We start from the raw sequence: 12,531 nt of genomic DNA on the forward strand, positions 1-12,531 counted from the left end.
CACCTCCCACTATGTAAGCTAAAAGTTTCCTTCCTCATCATTCCAGCTTCTTTGGCAACTAGGGTTCAGGCGTGTGATGTGGACCCAGACAATAAGATGCCCCAGCCTAAGATTTTGAGTCAAGGATTCATGACATGAAGAAGCAGGAATAGTAGGGAATTCATTCTGGAGACAGTGACAATAGTGACTGCCGTGGAAGCCTCTCTAGGAGTGGTGGTCAGGGTCTGGAGCCAGTGATGGTGGCAGGGAACACCATGCATTCTGTGACCAGCAGCAATGACAGTTGTGTCTTTATGGTACAAGTTTTTTTTGTTTGTTTGTTTGTTTGTTTTGAGAATGAATCTCCCTCTGTCGCCCAGGCTGGAGTGCAGTGGCGCAATCTCGGCTCACTGCAACCTCTACCTCCTGGGTTCAAGCGATTCTTCTGCCTCAGCCTCCCGAGTAGCTGGGACTACAGGTGTGCACCCCCAAGCCCGGCTAATTTTTGTATTCTTAGTAGAGATGGGGTTTCACCATACCGGCCAGGCTGGTCACAAACTCCTGACCTTGTGATCCGCCCGCCTCGGCTTCCCAAAGTGCTGGGATTACAGGCATAAGCCACCGTGCCCTGCCTATGGTACAAGTTTTGTAGCATGGTTTGTCTCTACATCTGGCTGACCATAGCTTCCTTGTCCCTTCCAACTTCTAGTTCTCTATTTTTCCTACTACCACACCCTCCCTAGTAACCCAGTACTTTTTCAAGACATTCCTGTACTGTTTAAATCATCCAGAGATAGTTTCTGTTACTTTATCCCAAGAACTCTGGCAAATATATTCGCTTAAATTATTGTTTTCTCGTTCTGCTCTTGGTAAAGAAGGAGTTTTTAAATACCATCCTATGTATGATACACTTCATAACCGCAAGGACTAGTGCTATGCCAGTTTCCTGTCACCAATGGGAACCTACACAGGTTGTGTAGATGAGAAATGGATATTTGTTGTAATCAATAAGATTCATAAATCTGTGTTATAATTAGCCTCTTCCATGTTTTCATGTCCTTGACCCTTTCCCATCTAAAGGGTGGGGAAAATAATCAAATGCTATGCTAGCTACAGCATTCTCTAGATACTGGAGAAGAAAGTGTCTCATTCTTTACTCTTAACCACTCAAAGTTTGATAATATGTGCAACTTTTTTCTCCTTAGGAGGATTATTCTGAGTATCTTGACTGCTAAGTTTTTGTATTAAGGTATGAGATGTACACATAGTTTGTTAAAAGGGCAAATGGGCATACCTCAGTGTGGTGTTTATACATTTGTGATGGTACTGCCTAACATAGTATGATTATTCTTTCTTTAAGCGTTCTTTACATACATTATCTTACTACATCTTTAAACCAAGTCCAAGAAGTAGTAATTTGTAAGGCAAAAGTCCAGAAGACACTGTATTCTATCTTTGTGAAAAAGTGTTAGTTTCCTAGGTTAAGTGGTTAGCCTCAGGCCACCCAAACCAGTTAGGGAAAAGCCAGAACTAGGCTGTGGTCTTTTGACCCTGAGAAAGTTGTTCCATCAGACTTAAAGGATTGAAATAAGCTCATCAGTCAATCAATGTGTCAGACAAGTATTTTTTTAAGCCTCTGTAGGGTCCTTAACATTGTCCTAACCCCTACCACTTGAGATACAGAAAAAAACTTTTAACACGGTCACTGCCTACAAATATCTTACTCTTCAAATTATCTCCATGTAGAGAGCCCAAGCAGACTCTAAAGTGGGGGATAAGGAGAGAGAAGAAAGAGAGGGCAGAAATCTTCAAATATCTCCTTTCTGCAGAAAAATAATAGAGATGACTATCAGCAGATTCCTTCTACTTTTTTTGGCATGTAAATACATAAAGTCTTAAATGTGGCAATAGAAACAGCCCAGTCTAAGCAAAATTGTGCATTTGGAGGAATCTCTCTTCACCACCCTTTTATGGTTGTTTTCTCTCTTTGGCAATCTCCTTGACTTCCTCTGCCTTCTTCTTCATGGTTAACTCTCACTGCATTCCGTTAGATCCTGGGAAATTGTTTTCTAAGCTTTTTTTTAATAGTAAGTTGTTTAAAATTGATAATGATTTAATATGTTATCTGTCCCATCAGAGCTTTCAAAGCCTTAATGAAGAAGACAAATTGCACAGGACCAAAGACATCTTGTTAGTGAATGCTTCTCATTTGAATACGCATTTACTCTTCTCCACCCAACAGCATGTCTGTGTCTACTAAAGATGCTCACATGGATCTGCACCTTGAGCAGTCAGTTCTCTTTCTGATTCTCATTGGCATGGTTCCCTTTATTCCGTTCAGCTTCTGTGTCCTTGAGCAATCTGTCTCATATCTGCAGTCACACTTGGCAGCCGCTCTACAAGGTTGTCAGAAATTGAAATACAGGTCATGCTTCCAGCAAGAGCATCAGGGCCCGTGACTTGTCCTTTGAATGGATCCAGGGCTAGCTTTGTACTTGCTTGTAATGTTGAATATACCATGGGGTTGTTGGATTGCCTTAAGGGATCTAGTCAGAAGGTTATGGAGCTGATTTGACTCTGACACTGTCGTCCTTTGTTACTGATTTAGTGACTGGCTGTTTTGCTGAGATAGCAATAAATTCTTGGCCCCCTTGAAAGCTTTACTTGCCATATTATTTCCCAAGTTATAAAGGAAGAAAGGAAATATAGTTTTGTAATGAAAGATTTGTTAAAAGTCTATGCATGTGAACAATTAGTTTTGACTCTAAAACTAAGTGTTTATTAAAGCCTATGTCCATTTGTCTTAATCTGGAGGGAGAACCATATCTGGCAATGTGACTGCTAAGAATTATTGTGGGCAAAGATGTTAACAAACAAAAATATGAAAATCACAACAAGCTATACACATTTCTTGGTAGTCACAAAGGAAAAAGCAAGATTTGTGTTGTATTTTATCTGGAGAATTTCTGTTTCCAAGCTCGTGTCTATAGATTGTTTAATTATTACCTATATCAGTGCCCCATACTCAAAAATTAAAGAATAACATCTATATCTTTATATATTAATATAGATGTATTATATACACATCCATATTATATATATACACCTATATATGCACATATACATACATCTTCATATACAGATAAGTATGTATGAAATGATTGCCTTCTCATGTGGTAAAACTTGCCCTTTAAATATTACTCCTGCTTTCAAAATTGAAGAATTAATGTATTCAGATATTTCCCCTTTTCACCCCCCTCCCCATTAGAATGCAATATACATGCCCAAAAGTCTTCATATCCTTCCATATTTGGGCTCTCCTAGTAATAGTAGACCTGCTGAATTCTAGCCTTTCTGGCTCGAATTCTATCCAACCAACAATAGTCATTAAACAAACCCAGCAACACTGCTTAAACACTCCACAGTTCAAAATGTCCTTGTTCTTAATTTTTGTTTTGGTCTCCTCTTATCGTATTTTTATCCGTATACCCAGTTCGTTCTCTGAAGACCTCATGTATTTAGAAACCTCTCTGATTTCTCTGCCTTAAAAATCCCTTTCTTTCTTTCTCCTTCCTTTTTCATAAAGAGACCATAGCTTTGGGTTGTTCCAATACATTTAGCTCTTTGCTCATGTGTCCATTCTCAACCATATCTTCATGCCTGCAGTGCAGGCTCTTCTGACTTAAAACTTTAGTTGGTTTCAACTAGAAGTTTGTCAAATAGGAAAATGGTGTCCTAATTCTATTTTCTATTGCCTATTGATTTTTTTTTTTTTTTTTTTTTACTATTTTCTTTCATTGGCTGTCAAGCTTTGGCCTCTGTTTTATCTTCTTCACCATATCTTTCCATTTTATTTCTATTTTTCATTGTCTTTTAATTTTAAGAAATCTTTTCTTTTCAAATAGAATTTTTTTTTCACTAGTCTTCAAAATGTGTGGAAGCCATACATAATCGTTAGGAAAAAACTAGCACAAAATCTGCTTGACCAATCTTGCTTTGTCCTCTAATATTGACTTACAAATTTCCCACAGGTTTGCCTTTGATTCTACTTCTCTTATTTTTCATTCCTGGATTATTGCTACATTGTCTTCCTTTCTAAATATTTGCCATTTCTCACTGGGTCATCCATCTCTTCTCTATCATCAATAGTATCTCCCATTTATACATTTTTATTTTTTGTTTTGTCCAATTAATGCCTTGGTTCTTCTAATAATACCTGCCATATTTTCCAAATTTAGAGTTCTTCCTTATCAAGTATGTCATCCACAGAAACTGTGCCTAAACTTAGCCCACAAATCATTAGCCTTTGATGATAATTATTCTTTCCCCAAAAATATTAAGTGACTTATTTTAAGGTTGGCGTGTCTTTTGAGCACACATACAAGAAAAATCTGCATAAAGAGCCAATGTGCCTTTCTTCTTCTGGCATATAAATTTCCTTTCTCAACCCCTCATTGAGCAAAAAGATACTGGTCATATTAGTACATGATCTTTATATATTTCAGTGATATCATGGGGAAAAATCTTGGCTGGCCAATCAAAATCCTTTCTTTATTGATATATAATTGACATCCCTGCACCTCTAGTCTTGAACATGGTCTACCAAACAGCATTTGTTTTCCACTCGTTTTACCATTCTAGTCTATTATACCTATTGATATTCTTTTAAGTCTTTCAATAAGAGCCATTCCCAATGCTTTTTAGAGTTTAACATTAGCGTCCTAAGTTTTAGTCATCTTTCCCCTCTCTTTTAACACATATATTTTTATTAACCTTTTATGTTTCATTTTCCTTTCCCTTTTACTCATAATTTTATTCAATTACCTTCAACCACATACTTCTTAGAGATACTATGCTAATGACAGAAAGGAATGTAAAAATAAATTAGACGCAGATTTTGTCTTTAAGAGCTTATAATCTTGTAGCCATTTTTAGGCACAAATATTAGAAAGGAATCATCTATTCATAACTCTAAAACAAGGTACAGGGTGAGAAGTACCATAAACATTTCCAGATCAATGGCTGGGAGGATTGTACAACTACCATTCGTTTGTTCAAGTTGTGCTCAAAACACATGCAGCAGTCGTCTCTGAGGTCAGCAGACCGAGGAACACTTCCCAGCTGCAGTTGCTTCATGCTGCTCATTTCATTTCTTGAGCAGTGATGCCCACTGCTAAGTAATTTGTTTCATCATACTTTGGTTGATGGATGCTCGGAATTAGCCCATGTCATTTCTCAATTCTTCAATTCTCCATTTGCTTCATCCTTTTCCACCTTGTGGTGTTGGTGTTTCTGCTTTAAGTTCTGCACTGTCAACAGCAACTTCACTCTATCTTTCTTCACTCTCAAGGGTAGACTACTCTCTTGCCTAAATGTACGATTCACTTATAGATGAAGCTGACTTGATATGCAGAATACTGTTGTCTAAATAAGGCAGGTATTTTTATGCCAGTTTAATAATAGCTAAGATACTTGAGACAGAGTGTATGTCACATCCTTAAGGTTATATAGTTGCTTAGTGAAACAAATGAGATTCATCTATCACTAAAGACGTGTTTGCTTTTGCACTGTGCATCAAAATTCAAACATCTTACTAGGAAGAAGTAGTAGAAAACCTAAAACCTTGAAGATGAGTAGGACTAAAAGAAAGAGAAATATTATTTCCTAACAATTTGTTTTATAACAGGTAAACTTTATAACAATAGAGAGATAGATAGAGATATCATTTAATTCTCACAGCAGCACTGTGAGGTATTAATGTCTCCATTTTTACAGATGAAGAAAATGAGACTTAGACAAATTTTATTCATAACTAGCATTTATTAAGCAGGCACTGTAATTGATATTATCTACATTATTACATTCAACACTCAACAATAAAACTGTATGAAAAGGAATGTTATTTTCATTTTACAGAGAACAAAACTAAGGTTCAGAGGGTCTATGAAATTTGCTTGATGCAAAATCTTTCATTATTTTCGTAATTGTTACCCTTTCATTTTCTTTATTTTTCCCTGAAATTCTTATTAGCTTAATACTTTTTACATGAATGTACTCAACTTGTCTGTTATATTTTTTCTCATTTTCTTCGCCTGTTTAGCTCTAAGTTCTAAAAAGTTTCCTCGACGTTGTCTTTCAGACTCTTTATTGACCTTATGTTGTCAATCTTGTTTTTATTTCCCAAGATCTTATATTGTTTTGGATAGTGTTTTATTTAATAGCATTCTCTTCTTGTTTTGTGGTTATAATACATTCTAGGATCTCTCTGTGGATATTAGTTAGAATTTTCAAATATCTTTCCTGAATTATTTGTAACCTTTGGAGTTAGTGGCCTTATTTATTCATTTTGGATTTTCTTTTTCATAATGTTCAATGTCATCAAATTTAATTCATCTTAGTTCTCTTATGTGTTATAACTATTTGTCTAGTGATTACTGACTATCTGTGATTATATAGAATAAAGACATAGACTAATTAATAAAGGTATCTAGTACAAGTTCCCCTTTCTAATACATAAGCAGCTCTATGATCCTATAAGTTCTCTCCATTGAAGCGGTTGGTTGCCTGGGGGTTCTGTGTATGTGAACAGAAAATGGCACTTAATAAACTTACCTTTAGTTAGTGTGGATATGGAGAAAGCCCTTCTTATGCTAAAATAAAGAGGTTTTCTCTCTGGGGCTTCAATACCCTCACCAGAAGTCCTAGCTTTTCTGAGACAGATGGTTCATTTTCTGTAGAGAACAGTTGTCCATTTCCTGCCTCAGGGTAAACAGAAGACAGACAGTTGGTTTGGGTGAAGGGGGTGAGAGAAAGGATAGAGAGATGACCAGAGCAGCTGCTCTGGAAACAGCCCTTCAGTGAATCACTCTGCTTTCTGCTCCTCCACTCATTCCTGATCTCCCTATTTGGCAGGAGAAACTGCAGGTCTTCTCAGGGATTCTGTTGAAAAGATATATTCCCACACATGTGGCAAGACTTATCTTCTGTGTACTCTGGACTTCAGATTTCCCCAACTTCTTTTATTCAGCAAGTCATTCTCATTCATTTGATTCTTCCAGAAGAATATTACCTATGCCTCTCCTCTCTAATAATGACTCCTATCCCCATTTCATCTATTTTTTTTCTGAGTATGCTTCCTTTTGTATATGCTGCTACCATTTTGATGACGTGTTAGAAAAGAAAGAAGGCCATACCTTGAGCTCATCTTCATCTTTATTTTGAACTAAAATAACTTTAAGGGGTAATAAAAGGTGAAACTTAAAAATCAATGAAAAAATACTTAGGTTTTGCCTACACTGAAGTTTTCATTAAGACTTTGAAAAGGGGAGCAAGAGAGCCACTACAGTAGCAAAACAGTTCAGTTCAGGGTGTTGATTTTAAATGACTACAGCCCAGATGACAAACTTAGATAAAGTCACTCTTAATTAATAAGGTATATTAATGCTGTAAGGGCATATATCCTAAGGTATTTGGTTGTCAAGTCTATATTATTTCAGAGTAGAAGCAATGCCTTTCAAACTAAATTTCTATATGTGACATAAATTTTATTCTTTTGAAGCTTGCTATTCTGCAAACATTTATGCAAAGTCCCCAGTGCACTCTAAAACACCAAATAAAAGACAAGCAGCTCACAATCCAGGAATCCCAACTGAGGCAGGGCTATGTGTGCCAAATAGAAGCCACAGTTGTGCCACCATTTTCTCCCTACCAGTGGTTTAAATTACTCCGTTCAAAACTTGTTTTCATTTTGGAAATAAACCAATTGTTGGACATTCTCGACACATCATTCCATTTTAATAATTATAAAGACTTTAATATGTAACATTTTCAGGGTCTATTCAATCAACTTGATAATTTTTAGGTAAATATTGGTATACCTTTTAGTAACATACTAATACAACTTGCTTCCTCAGTTCTACTCTTAAATGCATCAGTTTTACCCAAATTCTGAAAAAGATGGATTCACACAATCTTTCGGCCTTGTCCTTTAAGAATCATGTGAGAGTAGATTAAAGCATTCATCATGCATCACAGTTCTCAAGTTAAATTGTGAGATAACACATTGAGAGGAAAAAATTTAAACGATAACTAAAATGTTTTTAAATTTTTGTTTGCTATTTTATTAATAACTTTCTTTTATGTCATTTTATTTGTACATGGAGTCAGCAAGTTGATACTCATCAATCAAATGTTCTTAGAATCCTGAAGGTCAGAAAGATCCCTTGAGCAGCCTGGCCTTGGCAGTTGACCCTGGCATATAGCGTCATGTAGTTCCCAGTGAAGATAAGAATCAGAATACTTTCTTTTTCATTGAGCCATATTCATAAAAAGCGGCAACAACAACAGCAAAAAAATGATAAATGAGTGAATGAAAAAATGAATGACTTATTTGTGGAGGAGAAACTACACTGTCAGTAGAAATGATTACAGGTTCTCTCAAAATTATTTCTTGGTAGTTGTCCCTGTGTGTTTAAAGTTAAAAACAGGAAAATAATTACTACCTTTTTTGGGGTAAGACATTTAAATCCCAATCAAATATTATCATATGATAGTAACATTTCAATTCAATTCACCTTATCAGATTAGAAAATTATTCACCAAACACAGCTTATAAAATATCAATTTACTGTCTTTCTTCCTGACTGTGTTTTATTTTTTATAGTCTCTCAGTTGGAGGCATCGTTGTCCACTCCGGAGACCTTCAGGTTAGAAACCTAGATGTCATCCCTGTCATGTCTAGTTCTTATCTCTCACATAAATCATTCATTGGACCTACAAGTATTTATTGAGTGCTGTTTGTGTCAGGTGCTGTTCAGGGGGTGGATTTGTAGTAGTGATAAAAATAGGCAATGTCTTTATTTCTCACAGAGTTTGCCTTCCAGTCAGAGCAGTTAAAATAAACAAATAGATATGCCAGATGCTAGGTAGAGAAAGATACTATGAAGAAAAATGAACAAGATCTAGACCAGGTTATGGAATTTCTACATCTCATTCTTTCCACCCCTTGATTCAGAGTTTCTCATCATCTCTAAGACTATTGCAACGGTCTTCTACTTCATCATATCCGACTCCATTAGTGTTTAAAGAATCTATCTAATATCATTGTCAGATCTTTTTAATTCTCTCCTTAAATTCTTCAAAGCTTCCCCTCACCTTAAAGAAAAGCCTTAGCTTCTGGGAGGCCGAGGTGGGCGGATCACGAGGTCAGGAAATCAAGACCATCCTGGCCAACACGGTGAAACCCCGTCTCTACTAAAAATACAAAAAATTAGCCGGGCATGGTGGCGGGTGCCTGTAGTCCCAGCTACTCGGGAGGCTGAGGCAGGAGAATGGCGTGAACCCGGGAGGCGGAGCTTGCAGTGAGCCGAGATTGCGCCACTGCACTCCAGCCTGGGTGACAGAGCAAGACTCCGTCTCAAAAAAAAAAAAAAGAAAAAAAAAAAAGAATAGCCTTAGCTTCTTAACAATGCATACCAGCCCTCCATGATCTTGCTTCTGTCTCTACCTCCAGCCTCATAACGTCATCTCTTGCTTTTCTGTCACTGGTGAAAACACCACGTCAAGCTAATAGTTTAATATTCACCACTTACTGCTGTGTCCATTGTGAAGGATGTTGACCCTACCCCTTCACCTGCCTGATAATCTGATCTCCCTATCTTCCCTGTGCTATTAAATGTGTGACGATTTTATAGCTCTCATAATGCCCACTGTTTATCTCTGTCACTCTGTTTACATATTATATTGTAGCATTTAACATGTATTTAAAATATTTTACTCCTACTGTGAACTGCTTGAGAGCGAGGACCATATTTCTTTGCTCTGTCTACTCAGTGCTTAGCACATTGCTTGGCCCATACTGTATGGTATGCAAGGCATATTTGTTAAATGAATGAATGAAATTCTAAGGGTCTATATCTGGGCATCAAGAAAATTCTGAAATATGGGGCTATTGTGCAAGGGGGGCAGAACAAGGAGAAGGAAAGCATTTAAAAATCCTGAAAACCCAGAGACAAAATAACTTAGTGCGTACTAAAGTCATGCAGCAAATGCAAGAGAAATAAAAGCTACGGTGCCAAGCCATTGATAACCCCCTCATTTATTCAAAAATTGAAAGTGCTTTACAAATAAGATAATAAACATCAAAGTGATTACTCGAAAGGTGGAATCATTTAGAGAACAGCATTATATGCAAGGCAATACCTTTAACAAAATGCAAAAGGTATTTATGGCTAGCCAGTTAACCCAGCATCATTTATTGAATAAGGAGTGCTTTCCCCATTGCTGTTTTTTGTTGGTCTTATCAAAGATCAGATGACTGTAGCTGTGTGGCTTTATTTCTGAGTTTTCTATCCTGTCCCACTGGTTTATGTGTCTGTTTTTGTACCAATACCATGCTATTTTGGTTAAAATTAGCTCAAAATGGATTAAAGCTTTAAATGTAAGACCTTAAACTATAAAAATCCTAGGAGACAACCCAGAAAATACTCTTCTTGACACTGGCCTTGGCAACAAATTTTTGGCTAAGTCCCCCAAAGCAACTGCAACAAAAACAAAAATAGACAGGTGGGACCTAATTAAACTAAAGAGCTTCTGCACAGCAAAGAAACTATCAACAGAGTAAACAGACAACCTACAGAGTGGGAGAAGAAATTTGCATACTATGGTCCAGTATAGGCCTAATATCCGGAATCTACAGGAAACTTAAACAAATCAACAAGGGAAAACAAGGGAAAATCAAACAGCCCCATTAAAAACACGCAAAGGTCGTGAACAGAATCTTCTCAAAACAAGACATACAAGCGGCCAACAAACATATGAAAAAAAATGCTCAGTATCACTAATCATCAGAGAAATGCAAATCAAAACCACGTTGAGGTGGACACCATCTCATACTAGTCAGAATGACTTTTATTAAAAAGTTAAAAAACAACAGATGCTGGTGAGCCTGAAGAGAAAAGGGAACAAGGGAACACTTGTACACTGTTGGTGAGAATGTAAATTAGTTCAGCCACTGTGGAAAGCAGTCTGGAGATTCCTCAAATAACTTAAAACAGAGTTACCATTCGACCCAGTAATCCCATTACTGGGTATCCACCAAAGGAAAATAAATCATTCTACCAAAAAGATACCTGCCCTCGTATCTTCATCACTGTGCTAACACAACAGCAAAGACATGAAATAAACCCAGGTGCTCATCAATGGTAGATTGAATAAAGAAAATGTGGTACATATACACCATGGAATATCATGCAGCCACAAAGAAGAATGAAATCACGTTCTTTGCAGCAATGTGGATGCAATTGAATGCCATAATCCTAAGCAAATTAATGCAGGAACAGAAAATGAAATACTGCATGTTCTTAGTAGTGGAAGCTAAACATTGAGCAGACATGGACATAAATATGAGAATAATAAACACTGTGGACTGCTAGAGGCAGGGAGGGAGAGGCGCATGGGTTGAAAAACTGCCTATTGGGTACTATGCTCACTACCTGGGTTATGGGATCCATACCCCAAACCTCAGCATCACACAATATTCCCATATAACAAACCTGTACATGTACCCCCTGTATCTAAAATGACAGTTGATTTTTTTTTTAAATTTGAGATGGAGTCTTGCTCTGTGGCCAGTCTGGAGTGCAGTGGGGTGATCTCAACTCACTGCAACCTCTGACTCCCTGGTTCAAGCGATACTCCTGCCTCAGCCTCCCGAGTACCTGGGATTACAGGCACATGCCACCACACCCAGCTATTTTTTGTAGTTTTAGTAGAGACAGGGTTTCAACATGTTGGCCAGTATGGGCTCGATCTCCTGACCTTGTGATCCGCCCTCCTTGGCCTCCCAAAGTGCTGGGATTACAGGCATGAGCCACTGCGCCTGGCCTGAAAGTTGAAATTTTTAAAAAAATATTTAGCTTGTGTAGGAGAGAGATTCAAAACAGGGCTGGAATGGGAGATGGAGACTGAATCAGATTTAATGATGACCTGACCACAAAGAGGGTTGTTCAGGCAAGAGGACCAACACTAGCCAGGGCTTAAAGGAGGAGAAAGCAGGAGCAGCAGAAGGGGAAGATTAAATATTGAAACAAAACTGTTAATGGGAGTGGGCACAAATAATCATTTCCATAGTAATATTGTTTCTAGGAACAATATATAAGCATAAAGAGAACAACTGATTTTTCCAAGAGAATCTATTGGGCAATACTTCTGTAGACTTACAGACAGCATATTCAAATGAGAGAAACGCTACGTACACATATAACATGTGCTGGAGATATCAATCCTGAGTTCTTAAAAATACCTTTATAGTAAGAAATTAGTATCTCAGTTTGCACTGCAATGTCTGTTAGGCTTTAGAATTCAGAAGCTAATTAGGCTTTGGATAAAAACTATGTCTAAATCTCTAATGCTGATATAGTATAATTTGATATTTATACAATTATTTTAAATAATTTTAACTCCTAATTCAGCTCAGGGAATATACTCATGAAATTGATGTGTGTAGCAAAAACTAGATGCAACTCGAAGTCCATCAACAGTAGATTGGATAAT

This window comes from Hylobates moloch, unplaced genomic scaffold (assembly GCF_009828535.3).
Source record: "Hylobates moloch isolate HMO894 unplaced genomic scaffold, HMol_V3 SCAFFOLD_23, whole genome shotgun sequence".
NCBI classification, from domain to species: Eukaryota; Metazoa; Chordata; class Mammalia; order Primates; family Hylobatidae; genus Hylobates; species Hylobates moloch.